A 21,262-nucleotide genomic window follows, 5' to 3' on the forward strand; every position below is an offset into this window, starting at 1 on the left:
TAAAGATTGCTTTATAAATAATCTCCCCGAGCAGTTTCATCGCCTTAGTATACCTGACAACTTAGAAGAACTCGATGCTGCAACAGAAACTATTGGCTCTCTCTTTTCCAGCACATTAGATGCAGTCGCTCCTTTACGTCTAAAGAAGATTAAGGAAACTAATCCAAAGCCGTGGTATGATGAGCACACTCGGGCTCTAAAACGAGCTGTGAGAAAAGCTGAACGTAGTTGGAAGAAAACAAAACTAGAAGTTTTTCGCCTTTCGTGGAAAGAAAAAATGATTGAGTACAGAACGGCTATAAGAAATGCTAGATCTACTTATTTTTCAAATCTCTTAATAGAAAACAAACATAATCCTAGGTATTTATTTGACAGAGTGGCTAAATTAACTAGAAACAGAGATTCAACTGCTGACGTTTCCAAAGAGCACAGCAGTAATGACTTTATGAACTTCTTTACTTGCAAGATTGACAATATTAGAGAGAAAATCATAAACATGCAACCGTCTACAGTTTCGCTTCAGACAGTGCACTGTAGTGTCCCTGAGGTAAAACTAGAATCATTCGCCGCTATAGGAGAGGAAGAATTATCTAAACTTATCAAATCATCAAAATCAACAACATGTATGTTAGACCCAATGCCGACTAAACTACTGAAAGAAATGCTTCCAGAGGTCGTAGGTCCACTTCTTGATATAATTAATTCATCTTTAACACTAGGATACGTGCCAAAAACTTTTAAGCAGGCTATTATTAAACCTCTTATTAAAAAACCTCAACTAGATCCGAGAGATTTAGTAAATTACAGGCCAATCTCGAATCTACCTTTTCTGTCAAAGATACTAGAAAAGGCAGTTTCAACACAACTGTGCTCCTTTTTAGAAAGAAATGGAATCTGTGAGGATTTCCAGTCAGGATTTAGACCATACCATAGTACTGAGACTGCTCTCGTTAGAGTTACAAACGATCTACTCCTATCATCCGATCGTGGCTGTATTTCTCTATTAGTGTTATTAGATCTCAGTGCTGCTTTTGACACTATCGATCACAACATTCTTTTAAAAAGACTTGAAAACTATATTGGCATTAGTGGAATTGCTTTGGCATGGTTCAAATCTTACTTATCTGACCGTTATCAGTCTGTAGTAGTTAATGAAGAGATGTCGTATCGATCACAAGTTCAATATGGAGTACCGCAAGGCTCAGTACTAGGACCGTTGCTTTTCACTCTGTACATGCTACCCTTAGGAGAGATAATTAGGAAGCATGGCGTTAGTTTTCACTGCTACGCTGACGATACTCAGCTCTATATTTCCTCGCGCCCTGACGAAACCTACAAATTCACAAAACTAACAGAATGCATAGCTGACATTAAAAACTGGATGACAAGAAATTTCTTATTATTAAATTCAGAAAAAACTGATATCCTAATCTTTGGACCAAAAACTTCCTCACGAAAAAACCTTGAATACTCTCTAACACTTGACGGGTGCTCCATTAAATCTTCGTCCTCAGTTAGGAACCTGGGTGTGCTCTTTGATACCAATCTTTCATTTGAAAGTCATGTTTCTAGTATCTGTAAAACCGCCTTCTTCCACCTAAAAAATATATCTAAATTACGACATATGCTCTCAATGACAAATGCGGAACAGTTGGTTCATGCATTCATGACCTCAAGACTAGATTACTGTAACGCTCTACTGGGTGGTTGTTCTGCTCGGCTTTTAAACAGACTACAGTTGGTCCAAAATGCGGCAGCTAGAGTTCTTACTAGAACCAGAAAGTATGACCATATTAGCCCAGTTCTGTCAACATTACATTGGCTCCCTATTAAACATCGTATAGATTTTAAAATCTTGCTACTTACTTATAAAGCTCTAAATGGTTTAGCTCCCCAGTATCTATGCGAGCTCTTGGTGCATTATAGTCCTTCACGTCTATTGCGATCTCAGAATTCAGGCCAGTTGATAATACCCAGAATATCAAAATCAACTGAAGGCGGCAGATCCTTTTCCTATTTAGCACCTAAACTCTGGAACAATCTTCCTAGCATTGTTCGGGAAGCAGACACACTCTGTCAGTTTAAATCTAGACTAAAAACACATCTCTTTGCTCTTGCATACACATAACACATTATCAATACATTAACATTTTTCAAATCCGTTAAAGGGTTGTTACGCTGCAATAATTAGGTCGGCCGGAACCGAGAACATTTCCTATAACACTAGATATACCTGTACATCAGAATAAGAATGGCATCTACGCTAATATCTGTCTCTCTGCTTATCCTGAGGTTTGCCGGGTGCTGGATCCAGGCCGTATCCAGATCAGATGGAGAACCTGTGTCTGGACCTGACTACAATGTAGCCCAGGAGACAATGGGCCTACAGATCCAGTTCTGGCTGCATCTATAATTCAGATTTTTAATCTCCGTATCCGCTTACATATATTTATATATAATCTATTTTTAATCTCTATAATAAAAATGTATAATTCAGATTTTGATCTCCATATCCATTTACATATATTATATATATCTTCCAAGGTGTTTTTTCCCTCCTAGGACTTTTTTCCCAGTGTTAGCACGCTGGGTTTTTCTCCTAGGGTTTTTTTTCCACCCCTGGGAGTCAGCCGACATTGGCTTAATGTAGCACCATCTTGTATATGTTACATATTACCACGCTTGCTTGTACAGCTTATTTTTAACCACTTCTCTTTTTTTCTGTGCTTCTAATATGTAAAGCTGCTTTGAAACAATTACCAATTGTAAAAAGCGCTATATAAATAAATTTGACTTGACTTGTTAGACAGTATTCTAGGTTATTACGTGAAGAAGTTTTTGGTCCAAAAATTAGAATCTCTGTTTTTTCTGAATTTAGTAGTAGGAAATTACTGGTCATCCAGTTTTTTATATCAGCTATGCATTCTGTTAATTTTGTGAATTAGTAAGTTTCGTCAGGGCGTGAAGAAATATAGAGCTGAGTATCATCAGCGTAACAATGAAAACTAACGCCATGCTTCCTATATCTCCCAACGGTAGCATGTACAGAGTGAAAAGCAACGGTCCTAGTACTGAGCCTTGCGGTACTCCATATTTAACTTGTGATTGATATGATATCTCATCGTTTACTACTACAAACTGATAACGGTCAGATAAGTATTATTTGAACCATGCCAATGCAATTCCACTAATGCCAACATAATTTTCAAGTCTATTTAAGAGAATATTGTGATCGATAGTGTCAAATGCAGCACTAAGATCCAGTAACACTAATAGAGAGATACAACCACGATCTGATGATAAGAGCAAATCATTAGTAACTCTAATGAGAGCAGTCTCAGTACTATGGTACGGTCTAAATCCTGACTGGAAATCCTCACAGATATTATTTCTTTCTAAAAAGGAACATAGTTGCGATGAAACTGCCTTTTCTAGTATTTTTGACAGAAAACTGAGATTTGAGATCGGCCTGTAATTGACTAATTCTTTAGGATCTAGTTGTGGTTTTTTAATAAGAGGTTTAATAATAGCCAGCTTAAAAGTTTTTGGTACGTATCCTAATGACAAAGATGAATTAACAATATTAAGAAGGGGATCTATGACTTCTGGAAGCATCTCTTTCAATAGCTTAGTTGGTATAGGGTCTAACATACATGTTGTTGATTTTGATGATTTAACAAGTTTAGACAATTCTTCCTCTCCTAAAGCAGTAAATGAAATGAATTTTTCCTCAGGGACACTACAATGCAATGTCTGACACGATACTGTAGTAGACGGTTGCATGGTTATAATTTTCTCTCTAATATTATCAATCTTGCAAGTAAAGAAGTTCATAAAGTCGTTACTGCTGTGCTCTTTGGAAACATCAGAAGTTGAAGCTTTATTTCTTGTTAATTTAGCCACTGTATCAAATAAATACCTAGGGTTGTGTTTATTTTCTTCTAAGAGTTTTGAAAAATAGGCAGATCTGGCAGTTTTTAAGGCCTTTCTGTACTCAATCATTTTCTCTCTCCACGAAATGCGAAATACTTCTAATTTGGTTTTCTTCCAGCTACGCTCCATTTTTTTGGCTGCAGTTTTTAGGGCCCGAGTCTGCTCACTGTACCATGGCATTGGATTAAATTCCTTAATCTTTTTTAAACGCAAAGGAGCGACTGAATCTAATGTGCTGGAAAAGACAGGCAATAGTTTCTGTTGCAACATCGAGGTCTTCTAAGCTGTCTGGTATGCTAAGGCGATGAAACTGATCAGGAAGGTTATTTATAAAGCGATCTTTAGTGGTAGAAGTGATGATTCTACCATATTTATGGCAGGGAGGCAGTTTAGCCTCTTTAACTAAATGTAGTATACACGAGACTAGATAATGATCTGAGATGTCGTCACTCTGCTGCAGAATTTCAACGGCGTCAATATCGATTCCATGTGACAATATTAGATCTAAAGTATGATTACGACAATGAGTGGGTCCCGACACGTGTTGTCTAACACCAATAGAATTTAGAATGTCCGTAAATGCCAATCCTAATGAGTCTTTTTTATTATCTACATGGATATTAAAATCACCAACAACAAGGACTTTATCTGCAGCTAGTACTAACTCTGATAGAAAATCAGCAAATTTTTTAATAAAGTCTGTATGGTGCCCTGGTGGCCTGTATACAGTAGCCAGCACAAATGTCAACTTACATAATGTTACATAAAGCACCATCACTTCAAAGGAATTATATTTGAAAGACTTTTGACTAATACTGTAAATATTACTATAAATTACAGCAACACCTCCCCCTTTGCCTTTCTGTCGAGGATTGTGTCGATAATCATAACCTTGAGGACTAGACTCATTTAAAGTAATGTAATCGTCCGGTTTTAGCCAGGTTTCTGTCAAACACAGCACATCTAGATTATTGTCTGTGATAATATCGTTTACAATAAGTGCTTTTGAAGAAAGTGATCTAATATTTAACAATCCAAGCTTTATCATTTGTTTATCATTATTATCTCGATTTTTTATTTGTTGAACATCAATTAAATTTTTTCCATTAAATGGGTTTGGAAGTTTTTTGTTTTTATTAATTCGGGGTACAGACACAGTCTCTATGTGATAATATCTAGGTGCAAGAGTTTCTATGTGTTGGGATTTATCTGACTTCTGTCAGGCAGCTAGCAGACGGTCGGTTTAGCCAGTCTGTCTGCTTCCTGTCCTGGGCCCCGGTTTGTCATGTTTCAGCTCTAAGACTATGTGCCATATTACTAGAGAGAAGAGAAGCACCATCCCGGGAGGGATGAATGCCATCTCTTTTCAACAGGTCAGGTCTGCCCCAAAAGCTTTTCCAATTATCTATGAAACCTATATTATTCTGCGGACACCACTTAGACAGCCAGCCATTGAGTGATGATAACCTGCTAACTATCTCATCACTCCGACGAACAGGAAGGGGACCAGAGCAAATTACTTCTGCTGACATTGAATTTGCGAGTTCACACACCTCTTTAATGTTAATTTTAGTGATCTCCGACTGGCGAAGTCGAACATCATTTGTGCCGACGTGGATAATGATTTTAGAATATTTACGTTTAGCATTAGCCAGCACTTTTAAATTTGCTTTGATGTCAGGTGCTCTGGCTCCCGGCAAACATGTGACTATGGTGGCTGGTGTCTCTATTTTCACGTTCCGTGTAATAGAATCGCCAATTACTAGGGCACTTTCAACAGGATTCTCAGTGGGTGCGTCACTGAGTGGGGAGAACCTGTTTGATGTTCTTAATGGAACGGAAGAGTGGTGTTTTCCGCGGCTAGGCCGCCTCACCGTTACCCAAGTGCCCTGCTGCGCGGGCTCTACAGCCGGAACCGAACAATGTACAGAGTTCACTAAGCTAGTCGCATCCAAAACAGTATCTGAAGCCCCTGCATTCTTACTATCCTTGATTAAAGTTTGGATGCGTGTCTCTAATTCTGAGATTCTCTCTGTCAGCCTGACTATTTCCCTACATTTATGACATGTAAATCCCTCATCGCTGACAGAGAGGGCTATGCTAAACATGTGACAGATGGAACACGATATAACACTGGGAAAGGATGACATGACTCACCGTGTTTGTAGACTGATCCGAGTTGCCACAGCTGTTTGATGAACACGTTGGAAGAGAAGCGCGCGAGCCTGATGACAAGTTAAACAAGCTAGCGAGATGCAAACGTGTTGTAACAGCGATTTAGATTCAAAGATTACAAGCTGGCGACGTCAGATTAATGTGGTGGGCAATAGTATATATATAAAGTAATGATAATATAAGCAACAAAAAGTACGAGATTCAATAAAAGTAAGAGAAAACAAAGCTATACAGAGATACAAAACACTGAGCAGCGAGGCAGACAGGAGCAATCGAGCAATCTGTAGAGAATGGCTGTGAGAAGTCAGGAAATGCGAGAACAGGAGGCTCACAGTCTATCAGTCCCTCCAGTATCTCTTGGTGCTTGTCTGTCCACACGATTGGCATCTGAGAAGGCACTCCCCTTTTCTTTCCTTTCCACGGTCGGTTCTTTGTCTCTTTGCACTGCTCTTCGTTTGTCTCAGTTTGTTTCAGCAGGTCTTACAAGGGTCCCGCGATTCTGGAGAAATCTTTTCTATACTGTCGATAGTAGCTCAACAGGCCCATGACTGCTCTCAGTTGCCCAACTGTACTAGGTCTCTTCTCTTTCAGGTCTGTCACAGCAGCTGTTCGGCCGGATCCATCTTACTCCCTTCTGCAGACACAATCCTCCCAAGGTACCGCACTTCACGCTTAAATAATTCACATTTACTAGGCTTTAACTTTATTCCATACTGCCTCAAGCTTTGCAAGACTTTTCTCACATCCTCTACGTGATTTTCAAAGGTGTTGATGAAAACTATTGTGTCATCCAGATAGGGAACGCAGATGTTATCCCTCAGCTCATCCAGGCACTCCTCCATGCAGCGCTGAAAAGCCGAAGGAGCATTCATCAGGCCCAAAGGTATCCGGATCCACTCATACAAGCCCCACGGTGTTACAAAGGCTGTTAATGGTCGACTCTCCTTGGCCATGAAGCCCTGATGATATGCTTTTTTTCCTTGGTCAAGAAGTGAAAACCAGGAGTTCCCTCCCAAACTGTCCATTATGTCTTGTACACGGGGGATGGGTTGTCGATCAGGATGAGTTATACAATTTAACTGTCTGTAATCGATACACAGACGTAAGATGCCATCTTTTTTTCGGACGCATACAACAGGTGAGGCATATGGTGAGTTTGATTTCTGCACCCATCCTTGTGCAATGAGATCATGCAGGTAGTTTTTCATTTCTTTCAGGGGTTTAGGCACTGACTGGTAAGTGTGTGCAACGGGAGTCACACTTACAAATGTCTTTCACATTAGCAATCAGTAATCAACATATATACCCAGTCAGCATGAGTGAAAGCATATATATATATATATATAGACACAGTTGACTCACACATATTCCTCGACAGGTTTACAGCATCCCTCCACCACCCCGTCTCCTCACACTTCCCTGGTTACTTTCCTAACCAGAATATGGGTTCAGGCCAAATACCGAGCTCGGAGCCCTCTCCTCGGACAGCACGCCAAATATGCATTCTATTTACTGTCTGATTATTTGTAAGTGTGAACTCGTGAAATGCGGATGGTGGGTGAACACAGACTGAATTTTAGGCGGGAGCAGGTGCGTCCGGAATAATATTGCGGGAGCGGGATGAAAAAAACAGTCCCACGCAGACCTCTAATCTGGCCGTCTGCTGCAGTTATAACAACCTGGAGCTGAACACACTCAAAACAGTGGAGATGATAGTGGACTTCAGGAGAAACACTCCAGCATTATTCCCACTCTTCATCATGGACAGCACTGAGGCAGCAGTGGAGTCATTCAGGTTCCTGGGCTCCACCATCTCTCAGGACCTGAAGTGGGAGTTACACATAGACTCCAGCTGAAAAAGTCCCAGCAGAGACTGTACTTCCTTCACCAGCTGAGGAAGTTCAACCTGAAACAGTTCTACTCTGCAGTGTCGACAGAACCGGCTAATATGGGCACACTTCCTGGATCTAGTAAGAACTCAACACAGGCAAACATTATACATGTGATTTACTGGCTTTTGAGTCAAAATGGACTCTGCAACAGTTTTTTCTTTTATCTGTTCAAACATCAGTGTGTCTGGTTTGATCTGTCTGGTGGATAAACAGCTTCTGCTGGATGTTTGTGGTTGATGCTCGTGTCAGCAGTTTGTGGCTGAAGCATTACTTCATTTTCTCTCCTGCTAATAAGATCACAATCTTCCACTCCACAGAAAACATCTTTACACTGAAATAAAGTGAATCCATCAACAGTCAAATAAGAGCCACAGGTCAAATATGATTGACAGATCACAGCACTAAATAACACACCAGCAGATTCAGATATCTAGTCCAATATTTCACTCTTCTGCTGTTAGTTTCATTCAGGCCCAGAATTCATTTGAAAATGTAAGAATCAGCAGAAGTTTGTTGATTTTCGTGATGTTAAAGCAGATGAATGTGTGAACGGAAACTGAGGATGGAGGAGGATTCACACACAACCAGATAAATATCACAGTTCAGTGTGTTTCAGATCAATCTGAGGGTTTTCAGACATTTTAAGAGTTACTATCGTGGGCTTTTCAGTGAACCGATGAAGAAAATGTTTCTCAAGTTAGTTTTGCTCTGTTTGTGGCGTCTGGATGGTGAGTTTTAAATGTGTTTTTATGGCTTCAGTTTAGGGATGCACGATTATGACAAATAACTGTCGATTATTCCCTTGAAATTGCGTAATTGCGATTATTAATTAAGATTATCACAATTTACATTGAATGATATTTTGAATAGCTTTATTGTTTGAAGCAATAATCATGTTTTGCTTGGTCTGCTCAAAGTTGCGCTGGATTTTCTCCTCAGCGTAAGGTCGAGAGGTCCATCTATCCCTCTTTTCCATGTTTGTAGAGTTAGTTTGTGGAGTAAATATATAGGCTGTGGTGTTGTCATGGTACGGCAATTTCTAACTTCAATAAGATGTCTTGAAAAGAACTGATATTCGATACCATTTTCAATACCATGGGGAAAAAAAACAATGTATATACTCTCATATAGATATTTTTAATATATATATTTTTTTGTCCATCTATTGAAAGTCTAGGCAATCAAAAGTTTCTTCTGAAGAGATTTATATGAGATTTTATGCTTTATATGATAAAACTTTTAAGCTTTTTTCATATATATGTTGATCAGTTACCATTACAATTATCTCAGATATTTGCTAACTCAGAGTATTTGTTTTTACAATTAGGTAATTTTGTTACACACAGCACAAAGAAGCTTGATTTCAAATGGTAAATTGAATTTAAAAAAGACAAGTAAACAGTAATAAAATAAGAGCAAATTAACAAATTACTAACAATAGCACAAATAAATACAATAGAATAAAGACATAAATTAAATAGACTGCTTTCTTTTTTCAGGTAGGTCTAACAGTAGTAATCAGGTAAGAAATTGAATAAAGAAACAAAGTCAGTGGCGTAGCGTCTGGATATACACGTACATATGGGCCTGGGCGGATTGGGGCCCCAAAGTATACTTCGGGCATCTGCGCACCGTCCGCATCACGAAATTTTCGTCATTAGGAGGGTTTGTGGACGTCCACGTGCAGCCCAATTGTTGTGATGGCACGAACAGTGTGTGCTGAAAACAGCTTATGCGAGAGTGAACTGAGTGCTTGAAAACAAAAGTCCACTAGAGCGCAGTGCACACGCCGAACGCGTCTTTCTGCAGCCAAATGCTTTCAGAGGCTCGCACGCGCGTCTGTGCGCGAGACAGAACCTGTGTAGATATGTTCAAAAAATTAAGTGTCATAGAAATAATGTTGTCAGTAACTTGCTATAGCCCATCTATGCTAAATGTACTGAAAATCCTTAAAGGGATAGTTCACCCAAAAATGAAAATGTGATGTTTATCTGCTTACCCCCAGCGCATCCAAGATGTAGGTGACTTTGTTTCTTCAGTAGAACACAAATGATGACAAGATGTGAATAAATGTAACCCGTACTCACTTAACAACATAGAGAGCGGCACGTTTATTCGGCTACTGTCCCTTTAAGACATGACGAACGCACGGACACATTCTTCCTGAACTGTGTTTACTTTAATACTCACCAAGATGGGCATTGTGACATTGATTCTGAGTGTATTTGACCAATAATAAACTGAGAAAAAGAGCTTGTTTTGGCACTTGTATTTCAAAGGTGGCTTTATTATTGTCTGCGCTTTTGTGATTTCACCGGAACGAATAGAGTCTCCGGCCGCAGCAGCGTTAAGCAGAAAGTGGTGGGGACGTCCCACCCGCAAAAAAATCATAATACAAATAAATATGTACATGTGTAGTTTTGTGCAGTTTGTATTTATTCCCAGTTCATAAGGTGCTTACTTCAGATGACCATTCTATGATAATCTTCGTTTATTTTGATAATATGCCTATTAGCCTATTTTACTGTCAGATCAAGTTTGAATTCAGCTCTAAACTCAGTTATTATGGACTGATTAAATAAAATATTATAAATATGAAGCTCAGATACTCAACAGCATTAGTTTTAGTGTGATATTAAACATTAAAGTGTCTTTTTTAGTTACTGATCCATATATAAATCTATTTCTCTTTTCATTCATCATCTTTTGTCTTTGTGCTGCTGCAGAATATTATTCACGTCACATTTACACGATTAAACGTATTTCAGTGAAGCTTCATCAAACCAACATCAAGTGATTTTAAAGCTTTAATCTGTGAAAAACTCTGTTCTTCAGGAGTGTTTGGTGAAGTGAAGAGAGCGATGGAGGGAGATTCAGTCACTCTAAACTCTGGTCTTACTGAAATGAAGGATGATGATGTGATTCAGTGGAGGTTTGGAAACACTTTAATAGCTGAAATCAATAAACGGGACGACAGCTTCACTGTATATGATGATGATCTTGATGGGAGATTCAGAGACAGACTGAAGCTGGACAATCAAACTGGATCTCTGACCATCACAAACATCACAATGAAACACACTGGAGATTATGATCTACAGACCAAATATAAGAGAGATAAATTCTATCTCGCTGTCATTGGTGAGTTAAATATTATTTTCACATTTTATATTTTAATCATCACAAAGATTCAATTATTAATCCAAACTCAATTTTGCTGCTGTTGTTTAATTATGACATTCATTTTATAAATTTCAAACTATTTACTTTCATAAATGAGTGTCTTAATCTGTGTTGAACCTGTTTCTGTTTGTTCTCCATGTGTGTGTTTGATGATTCAGTGTCAGTGAAGGAGGGAGATTCAGTCACTATAAACTCTGATCTTACTGAAATGAAGGATGATGATGTGATTCAGTGGAGGTTTGGAAACACTTTAATAGCTGAAATCAATAAACAGGCCGACAGATTCACTGTATATGATGATGTTCTTGATGGGAGATTCAGAGACAGACTGAAGCTGGACAATCAAACTGGATCTCTGACCATCACAAACATCACAATGAAACACGCTGGAGGTTATAGACTACAGATCAACTCTAAGTGGTATAGTTTCTATCTTGTTGTTATTGGTGAGTTTAATTTTTTTTTAATGACAAAATTGAAATGAATTCATACATCATTTTATTTCTTTTTGCTGTTTTATGATATTGTTTATTTCAAATTTAAATGTTAAACTATTTAATTTAATAAACCATTATAATCTGTTTATCTGTGACAAACCCTGTTTCAGTGTCAGTGACGGAGGGAGATTCAGTCACTCTAAACTCTCATCTTACTGAAATGAAGGATGGTGATGTGATTCGGTGGATTTTTAGAAACACTGTAATAGCTGAAATCAATAAACAGGATGACAGATTCACTGTAAATGATGATGATCTTGATGGGAGATTCAGAGACAGACTGAAGCTGGACAATCAAACTGGATCTCTGACCATCACAAAAACCACAATGAAACACACTGGAGATTATGATTATATCTTCTTTTCAGTAGCACCCGGTACTTACATCATTCATTCTTCTATTCGTCTCATTGTCTACGGTGAGTTAAATATCAGTTTCACGTGTTTTATTTATTACAGCTAGATCTAAAGAAGTATCTTATCATGACTAATGAGTTCAAATGACTAATTCTCTTACTTTCACATGAACAGCAGGTTTATATTTAACTTTCTATTCAATAGTTTTAAATGCTCTACTTTTGATCATCTTGGTTCCTCTGGATGTTTCTTGAATCTCTTCATTCATCCTCATTTCTCTTTATTCTCTCATGTTTTCAGCTCGTCTGCCTGTTCCTGTCATCAGCAGTAACTCTTCACAATGTTCTTCATCATCATCATCATCATCATGTTCATTGGTGTGTTCAGTGGTGAATGTGAGTCATGTGACTCTCTCCTGGTACAAAGGAAACAGTTCATTGTCCAGCATCAGTGTGTCTGATCTCAGCATCAGTCTCTCTCTACCTCTGGAGGTGGAATATCAGGATAAAAACACCTACAGCTGTGTGCTGAACAATCCCATCAGCCACCAGACTCAACATCTGGAACATCACTCAACTCTGTCACACATGTTCAGGTACGGCAGCGCTGATGATATTAGCGTTTATTGACTGAGCTGATCTCACTTTGATGTTTTTATTCCTCAGTCCACTGTTGTGGTCCTACTGAAGCTGTGATCCGATTGGTCCTCTCTGCTCTGGTGGGCGTGGCTACTGTCATTCTTGTGCTTTATGACATCAGATCCAGAAGAGCTGAAGGAGATCAAGCACATATTCACACATCAGGTACATGATTGATGATGACTGATTCAGCATATATTAATATTGGTGAGATTGATTCATTTATGGCTTTACATGTTCATCTTTTTCAGGAAGTGCTTAAATCTGAAGCAGAACGCTGAACTTTAAAGGTTCTTCAAGTGTGTTTTTGTCATAATAAATACTGATGATTATTTGAGCTTCTCTTTCAGTGTCAGATTTGTAAAACTCTTATTTGTAAGGCTTTATTGTTTATATTTCTCTCAGAGACACACAGATCTCACTTTACTGCTACTGCTGTATATTTGTCATGTGTATTTTACACTGTTGTTGATGATCAAATTAAAATAGCATCTTTTTAATGTGTCTGACGGAGTTGACACAAATTAAGTTCTGAAGTACATTTTTAGAAGAAAACATTTTCAGAAAAACCTGTTCATTAGCTGAGACCTTTGTCTACAAATATATCAGTTTATAATAATGTGTTATGAAATAATAAAAACTAACATCTCAAACATGTTTTGTCTCTTCTCTCAAGAATCAGTGAGATTAAGTTCAGACTTCTATTCTTGCCATAACTCTGATATCATTTCATGATCACTACATTCACTTGCGTCTTGTGTTTTGGTTCACTAACATCCTCCTGTCAGATAGCAAAATTGATATGGCCCAGATCTGGCACAAATTTGACACTTTCCTTTGGCCCACTTTTGGCAGGAATGATGGCACTTGGGCGGTCCACTCCCGTTTTCCAGATTAGGGCCACAAGCAAGCCACAGTTATGCCGCATGTCAGCCATAAACAAATCGAATAAAGCAGAACTGGCCCACATCTGGGCAACAGTTCATTTTAATTCTGGCCCAGATCCATCACCTTGCTGTTACCCAGATGTGGGCCAATTCTGCTTTATTCGATTTGTTTATGGCTGACAAGCGGCATTGGTATGGATTGCTTGTGGCCCAAATCTGGCCAACAGGAGTGGACCGCCCAAGTGCCATTATTCCATGCGGTATGTGGGCCAGAGCAAGGTGTTGGATCTGGGCCAGAATTAAAATGAACTGTTGCCCAGATGTGTGCCAGTTCTGCTTCATTTGTTTTGTTCATGGCTGACATGCGGCATAACTGTGGCTTGCTTGTGGCCCTAATCTGGCAAACAGGAGCGGACCGCCCAAGTGCCATTATTCCTGGCAAATGTGGGCCACATGAAAGTGTCAAGTGTGCAACAGATCCAACCCCTTTGCTCTGGCCCACATACCACATGGAATGATGGCACTTAGGCGGACCACTCCTGTTGGCCAGATTTGGGCCACAAGCAAGCCATACCAATGCCGCATGTCAGCCATAAGCAATACGAATAAAGCATAACTGGCCCTAATCTGGGCAACAGTTCATTTTAATTCTGGCCCAGATCCAACACCTTGCTCTGGCCCACATACTGCGTTGAATGATGGCATGATGAGCGGTCCACTCCTGTTTTCAAGATCTGGGCCACAATCAAGCCTTAGAAATGCCACACGTAAGCCACTAACAAACCAAATAATACACCAGAACTGACCCTAATGTGGGCCACAGTAGATTTTTATTTTAATCCTAGTGGATTAAAATAAAAATCCTCATGTGGTCCACATGCTGCCTAGAATGGTGACATTTTGGCAACGCATTACTGTTTACCAGATCAGGCTATTTCAAAAGTCAAGTCACCTTTAATTTAACACTTTATAGACTGTTTCAAAGCAGCTTTACAGGTATAAACAGGAGAATGATTCAATTATTCCAGTTCAATTCTGCTGTAAAGCAGCTCTAAAAAAAATTGTGTCATTGTTCAACTGAAGTCAGTATAGTTTTAATTCAGTTCTGTTCAATAGCTGTATATAGTTAATCAATTATGAAATCAGTTCAATTCGTTATAAAGCAGCTCTGCAGAAAACAGTGATGTCATCGTCCAGCTCAGTTCAGTTCTCATATGATAGTGTCAGTGCAATCAAATCAATATTATTGCTGAATATTAAGTGTCCCAAACTTAGCAAGCCAAAGGCAACAGGGGTAAGGAACCCAAAATCCATCAGGTTACAAAAATGGAGAAGAAAAAAAAACCTTGGGAGAAACCAGGCTCAGTCAGGGACCAGTTCTTCTCTGGCCAATGAACGAATATGGTGTGATGTGATTCAGGCTGCAACACAAGTCAAATTGTGGATTGGTATAATCTAGAATATTTCATATGGTTCCATCAGTTTGAAGATCAAGATACAACACGCCGGCATAGAGTTGAAGCTGGCCGTAGGGGTCTGTGCAGAGGACTTGTCTGGTTCTTGTGGTCTTTGCTGAGGATCTTTGCCGATGGCTGTCAACGAAGTCCTCACAGGGAATCTGTCTGGCTTGTCTAGTTGACATGGTCTTCTTTGACATTTAGGCTTGCGTCGTGGTCATGCCAAGATGCAGGTCCAGCATCTGATCTGGATTTGGAGGGGATCCAGCTGACTATGGTAACCTCGGGATAAGGAAGAGACAGACAAAATGATGAGTTTTGAACTCACACCAAAACTCCCATTATAATCAACAAATCTCTTATTTACATTGTGTTTGCACTGTTAGTTACGATGAACGTATTGGTTAGTGAGCAGAATTCGAGTTTCAATGATGAGATCACTGCTTACCTACACTCAACATGACTGTGATCAGCTACAATGCTCATTCAAAGTTGCAACCTTTCATGCCACTATCTAAATATAATGCAATAGATCTAAATGTAATGTTATAATCAAGTTTTTAATAATACATATTATTATGTAATAATGTCACAGTTAATCTCTAAATTAAAAACAACACAAAGAAACAACATTAAGAGTATATTTTAAATACTTTTTAATGGCATGTTTTTATGAAATAAGGACAGTCTCACTGAAACTAAAGCCGCGTTCGTGCACCGTCTGCATGACGTAATGTTCGTCATCTGGAGGGCTCAAGGACGTCTGCATACCTCGTCCGTGTGCAGGCCAAATTTCGAGACTGTGCGGATGGTGCATGTGCAACAGCGCATGCGCAAGCTGTACAGAAGAGTCCACTAGGTGGCAAGATGCACAGCACAGTGTGCAGTTGTCGAAGAAGTGTGTGGAAAGAGCAATTCAAAAACAAGAGTAAACTTAGAAGCTTATCTCCATCGATTTTGATCTTTGTTCTCTTGGTGTAACTTCAGAACTATGTTGCAATGGTGGATGCACTATTTTTCTTCTCTGATCCTGCCCAGCGAAGTCCCGTTGATGGCACGATTCGTGAATTAAATTGTACTGCACGTGTTGAACTCGGTCATCCACGCACATCTGTGAGTATATTTTGAAAGATGCAACTCGGGTGCGCACCCCCGAACCGTACCCGAGTCCGCTTAAAAAGGGTGGTCTGGGGTGCGGTTCAAGTGAACTCAGGTACAGTTCGCTTCTGATTTGAATGCAAACGTACCAAATTGCGGAAGTGTACCGCTATTAATGCCGTATTATTTGATAAAAATGTGTGTTTGTGTGTGTGTTTCACTCACTTTCCCGACGAGCGTGACTGACGTGCTGCAAACAGAGAGCTGTAGCATAACTTTTCTCATTTCTGCTCGCCTTCAGCATTCTACATTCGCGGGAGATAGACGCAAGAGCCGTTAAGAACAAAACCAACGGTTCAAAAATATAAATAGTGAGGAGAGCAACGTTATGCATTTTGCCGCCTTCTCCTGTGCCATCGTTATTAAGCAACGTAGTAAACAGCTGCTGGTTTGATGACGCAAACGAACCGCGGTTCGGACCCAAATAATATAATGTGAACACAGTCCAGTGGGTGCAGGGAGAGGGGAGAGCAATTGAACTCGCGTTCGGTCCAGGCAATCGAACCAAGTGTGAAAGCACCCTTAGATGCATTTTAAAAAACAACCTGTTTAACACGAAATACTATTCTTCTCATTTGTTTTACTATATTTATGGTCTACAAAATAAATAAAGGAATAAATTAAGACAATTAGGATAGCCTACTGTTATCAGCATGTTATGCTGAAATTTGTCTCTTGAGAAAAGTTTGCACTTTGCTTTTTGTGTGATATACATTGGCTCACTTTCTTGGTTTAAAACGGAAAGATTTCCCAATATTATGACGTAACCATTTTGGCTTGCAAGGGGCCCTGCAGATTTGCGCTACGGCACTGTGTGTGAGTGAAGAACAAAGCACACGGACAGTGCTTACATCTACTGTGTTCATGTGAACACTCACCAGTGCAGGCATTTTGACACGGTGTATTTGACCAATAGGTTGTTTGCACATGATGTCACAGCAGCAGCGCAAATGTGTCCGGAGGGCAGGGAGTGATGTTTCTATATAGGAATCCTATCAAAAACTCAAAATTCGTATATGTTTTGCGTTGTTTATGGTTGCTCAAATCGTTAAAATCAAGAACCCAGAAGGTGTTTATATCGTTTACATAACTTATACCGTTTTTTATATCTTATTTCATTTTTTAACTTTAAAAGTTGTCGCCTTTTATAGTGTTTTGCGTCTGCTGATACTGAAATGAATATGGATAGGCTACCTGCTTACCTTTTGTTTTTGACTTGGTTAAATATTCACATTCTTCATGCTATCGTTTGCAGGGAGGAGAAGATATTTTATCCCATTGAATGATAATTTGGTGTTTTTACTTCAGTTTTGTAGAATTCAGTTCACAATGGTTACCATGAAAACAGTCATGCGCTGCTGCTTCGGCCGTCGTATGTTAGAAAATGTCCAAATAAAATAAATGTTTAACAAGCTGACAGAAGTCAATGCATTTCTTTGTTGGACGCGTGTAAATGTAACTAGTTTTAATGTTGTTTTTGTAAATATTCACTTTCCCATATGACCACGAAGGAGAATCGGAGGGTCACATTCAGGGGGCAGACACCGACATGCTGTATTTTTGTATTTATTTCAACAAATGACAACCAAAATCAAACCCATAGAAGCTCGTCAACAGTTTTGAAGTGGCTGTGTGCAAGTTATAATCATTCACAAGCGAGTAAGTCATACTCGCAAACATAATGTTCATTAATTTTTACACAAAAACCAAATACAAAACTCAGCTAAGTATGTGATTATTTTGAGTGAAAGACAGTGGGTTTATTTAACATTATGACATTACATTTACTAGTCGTCTTCCCTCACCTTCTCAACCAAACGTTTTTTCCCCCAAACGATATCGTGAGTTCCTATTACAATTCTTGATTCGACCATAAATGACCAACAATGGCGACATTTTTCACAATCATGACAGAAAATTAAAATACTGCCCTTAACATCGCTAGCAGAAAGGTAGCGCAATATAAACAAACCCAGACTAGAACTGAACACGACGAGACGGCAGCTTCACATCCTCTATATCTACCTCCTCGATGGCAATCAAGTTTTTCAATTTAGTGGAAAAGTCGCTCCTCTTCATAACATAAGGATCACATTCAATATACGTTGTGATTTTCTGTTTATACCTTTCTAAACCAGCACAGAACTGACTTTTCCCCATCTGTTCCATTCTAATTTTCACTGGTTGCCCTCCACCGGAATTTTGCGCGTCACCAGAACCACGTGATTGCAAACAACCTATTAGACACGCAACTGAAAACAGAGGCTAAACATCTTGCCTGTATTGAATTTTATTTCTAATATCAAGAATATCCTGCTCTTTACTTTCTCATTCATTCATGTTTCTTTATTATTAATGCCAACAGTCCCGCCCACTGAAAGCTGCATGGACTTTCACACAAATACGAATATGACACATTTATAGGACATAAAGGTCTGTGCGGTAAAACGAAAGTAACCAGTGAAATGTTTCGAAATGTCCCTTGGCACAGCAGATCATCAGTTTTAATAAAAGCATATGTTTAAGTTCAGTCACTATTTTACATACTTTAACATTTTCGCAGATGTTCAACAAATCATTCTTTTCGCCGATACTACAAACAAGCTGCAGCCGCATGAATCTGATGAGTGCAGGAGCTCTTGGTTACCATAGAAACGGTGCGGTGATGACGGTGATGGCCTCAACATCGCGGTAGGCATCTCATTACTGCGGTATTGCGGTTATCGTAGCTCTAATTCAAGCATTCAATAGCCTCGTAGTATAATACAAATGATTAGCAAAATAGACAGTGTAACAGACTTACAGGTTTCTTAGACAGTCCATCTTCATTCCTCTTTTTCTCTTCTCTGTCTCACATGCAAGTTAAAGCCATCTTTTGATGCAGGATTATTCTTAATCTGTTGCTGTGAGCCTGATGTTTCTGACAAGTAATAAAACTAGTTAGTGCAGTATAATGTACAATGAATACATAGATGAATGTCCAATTGAATTATAGTCATAATTTTTATTTTACTGTTATGCCATAATGAAACATAAGTAAAAACACTTGTCTACAGTACCGTGCTGAACCGACTGCAGGTTGGTAGACAGTGACTGAAAGGGAATTCATGCTGGTCAATGCTGGTTTTTACAGCAGGATCTACTGAGGAGACAGACAGTGTATCACTTCAGTGTTATTGACCACTGGATTTACAGTTTAACCGGGCTACATGCTGCCTTCATGGGACTTAACTGTAGATCAGATCATGTTACTTGAGTAAAACCAAACTAACGTTAACTGAATGTATGCCGTCACGTGACGTGAATGAACGAAAAAGACTCGGTTCAAAAGACTCGGAGGTGAACTAATCAACGTTATTCACGAGATATTACATAAAATAGTTAAAAACAATGAACTAATCAGTCTTGATCTACTGGCCGTAGCAAAGTATCATAATAAAAATGTAAACAGCGCGAACATAGCAAATTACTATGTCACGGTCACTTAATCATTGCAGCCTACACAAACTTCAAATCATTCAGCCCATTTCTCTACACAAAACATTCATATTTTAAAAAAAATCCTGAAAATCCAGAGATAGCAAAAGTTGAAATGACTAACTTATCTTCAAATAGCCTTATGTTTGCTTGCTAACGATTTAAGTTATCATTAGCTAACTTTAATATCACATTAATACTCCAATCAAATATAACGAAGCAATCACCAACATAAAGACATTGTTTAAATCCATTACTTTTAATAAAATCTTACCTTGACTTTAATTTTGTGCAGTTTTCAACCGTCAATTCTCTCCAGCCGATCCTCTCTGCTGTTCCGCCTTTTGCGCGCCTACTTTTAAATTTAAAGGGCCGGAAATAGGAAAATTCGAACCAGTTTAAACTCTGATTAAAAAAAGATTATTATCTCTAACAAAGTTAGCTGAAGCCTATAACATGATAATAATAATAATAAAATGTTTGAAAAGTTAATAGCCTATATCAAATCAAATAATATCAAAAAACAATGTTCTCATTGCAGTTTTATGCTGATTTGTGCTGATTTACCCACTCATTTATGAAAGGCTATTTTTATTCATAAAAAAGTAATTTATAAATGTAAATGGCAATATTCAGTTAAAATGTAAGACAAATTAATTATTTTTTATTAATGGTTGTTTTGTAATGTTTTATTTATTTATTAGTTTATTCATTCATTCATTCATTTATGTACTTATTACAATATCAGGGTCACTTAAGCAGTTTATAAAATGACACTGCCTGCTTACATTGTTAATTCTGCATTTCATTCAACCAATCATATTTGAGTGACAAGTTTACAGTTTATGTCAAGTTTATGCATACAACCAGGGTTTTGTGCTGGTTATCATTTCTTACTTTAAGGATAATGGGTTGGGTTAGGTTTAGGGGTAGCGTTAGGACTAACTTGTAGGGATCTTGTTACCAGATCAACAAAACATGGACAGTGGAATATGTCCTGCTTGAAACCATGGCAAAGATTTTTAACATACAGCAGCTCAAAATGTCTCTCTACCAAACACCGTTCCAAGACCATAAAAAGAGTTCACTAATTTTAACTATGTTGTACACGTTTCTCAATCAGACACTTTACTTACAGTCAGTGGTGTAGTCCTAAAAAAATAAGTGGTGTACTATTACCCAGAATTAAAAACAAATAAATACAGTGCATTCTAAAATTGGTTGACATTTTTAATGTTTTACAGTTTGACTATTATTTAAACATGCTGCTTTGGAATTATATTCACTGAATGAAAATTTAAACCACTCTCTGTCAGTAGGTGGCGCTTATGGAGCAGCAGAAATAGAGCTGTTTCCCGGTAACCTCTGTAAACTCAGTTTTTTTTTATTATTTACGACTATGTAAGCTTATCAGTTTGACAGAATTTTCTACTTCATTGTGTTATAAGAAGTCAAACTATATCATTTTCCATTATCAAAGCATTTGTTATGAAAAATAGCAACCTACACATAGCCTATAGAAACAACAGAAGATGTCACAGGTGTAATATAAATCTAGTGAATTCTCTTAATAGGTTATAAATTCTACAAGTTAGCCAAATTTACCAT

The 21,262-nt window shown here is 38.4% G+C and overlaps 1 long non-coding RNA gene and 1 pseudogene across 3 annotated transcripts; one reads left to right on the forward strand and one right to left on the reverse strand.

The window, feature by feature from the left end:
• The first annotated feature begins 8,518 nt into the window (after window positions 1-8,518).
• LOC125251322 lies at window positions 8,519-13,328 on the forward strand (annotated as a pseudogene).
• Window positions 13,329-14,631: 1,303 nt separating this feature from the next.
• Window positions 14,632-20,172, reverse strand: LOC125251324. 3 transcript variants are annotated; one of them, XR_007180972.1, is made up of 4 exons: window positions 19,929-20,172; window positions 18,981-19,319; window positions 16,343-16,422; window positions 14,632-15,301 (listed from the first exon to the last, which is right to left on the reverse strand). It is a non-coding gene; the product is annotated as an uncharacterized LOC125251324 (long non-coding RNA). The 3 variants fall into 3 exon arrangements; XR_007180971.1 differs by lacking the exon at window positions 16,343-16,422 and having other exon boundaries at window positions 18,981-19,316; window positions 19,929-20,159; XR_007180970.1 differs by lacking the exon at window positions 16,343-16,422 and having other exon boundaries at window positions 19,929-20,159.
• Between the last annotated feature and the right edge of the window lie 1,090 nt (window positions 20,173-21,262).

The sequence above is a fragment of the Megalobrama amblycephala genome, linkage group LG17 (genome assembly GCF_018812025.1).
Source record: "Megalobrama amblycephala isolate DHTTF-2021 linkage group LG17, ASM1881202v1, whole genome shotgun sequence".
Classification (NCBI taxonomy): domain Eukaryota; kingdom Metazoa; phylum Chordata; class Actinopteri; order Cypriniformes; family Xenocyprididae; genus Megalobrama; species Megalobrama amblycephala.